The following is a 684-nucleotide window of genomic DNA, read 5'->3' as shown; positions in this document are numbered from 1 at the left end:
CGGGTTTTTCGAGGTGGGGTGGGGTGGTGTGGATGCAGCGGGTTTTCCGAGGCGGGGTGCGCGGGGGCGTCGTGGGGGGGTGACGCGGGGTGGGGTGGGTCGAGCGGGGTTTTCGGAGGCCTGGAGGGAGCGGGGTTTTTCGAGGTGGGGTGCGGGGGGGGCGTCGTGGGGGGTGCGGTGGGGTGGGGGGGTGCGCCGTGTCGTGGGGGGTGACGCGGGGTGGGGTGGGTCGAGCGGGGTTTTCGGAGGCGTGGCGGGGTGCTGTGGAGGGAGCGGGGTTTTTCGAGGTGGGGTGCGGGGGTGCGCCGTGTCGTGGGGGGGGTGACGCGGGGTGGGGTGGGTCGAGCGGGGTTTTCGGAGGCGTGGAGGGAGCGGGGTTTTTCGAGGTGGGTGCGGGGGGGGGGGGGGGGGGGGGGCGTTGTGGGGGGGTGCGCCGTGTCGTGGCGGGTGACGCGGGGTGGGGTGGGTCGAGCGGGGTTTTCGGAGGCGTGGCGGGGTGCTGTGGAGGGAGCGGGGTTTTTCGAGGTGGGGTGCGGGGGGGCGTCGTGGGGGGGTGCGCCGTGTCGTGGGGGGGTGACGCGGGTCGAGCGGGGTTTCGGAGGCGTGGTGGTGTGGCGTGGAGGCAGCGGGGTTTTTCGAGGTGGGGTGCGGGGGGGCGTCGTGGGGGGGTGCGGTGGGGTGGGG

The sequence above is a fragment of the Lygodium microphyllum genome, chromosome 16 (genome assembly GCF_053477565.2).
Source record: "Lygodium microphyllum isolate KBCC chromosome 16, Lygodium_microphyllum_v1.1.10, whole genome shotgun sequence".
In the NCBI taxonomy this organism is placed as follows: Eukaryota; Viridiplantae; Streptophyta; class Polypodiopsida; order Schizaeales; family Lygodiaceae; genus Lygodium; species Lygodium microphyllum.
Note: the sequence above shows the minus strand (reverse complement) of the source record.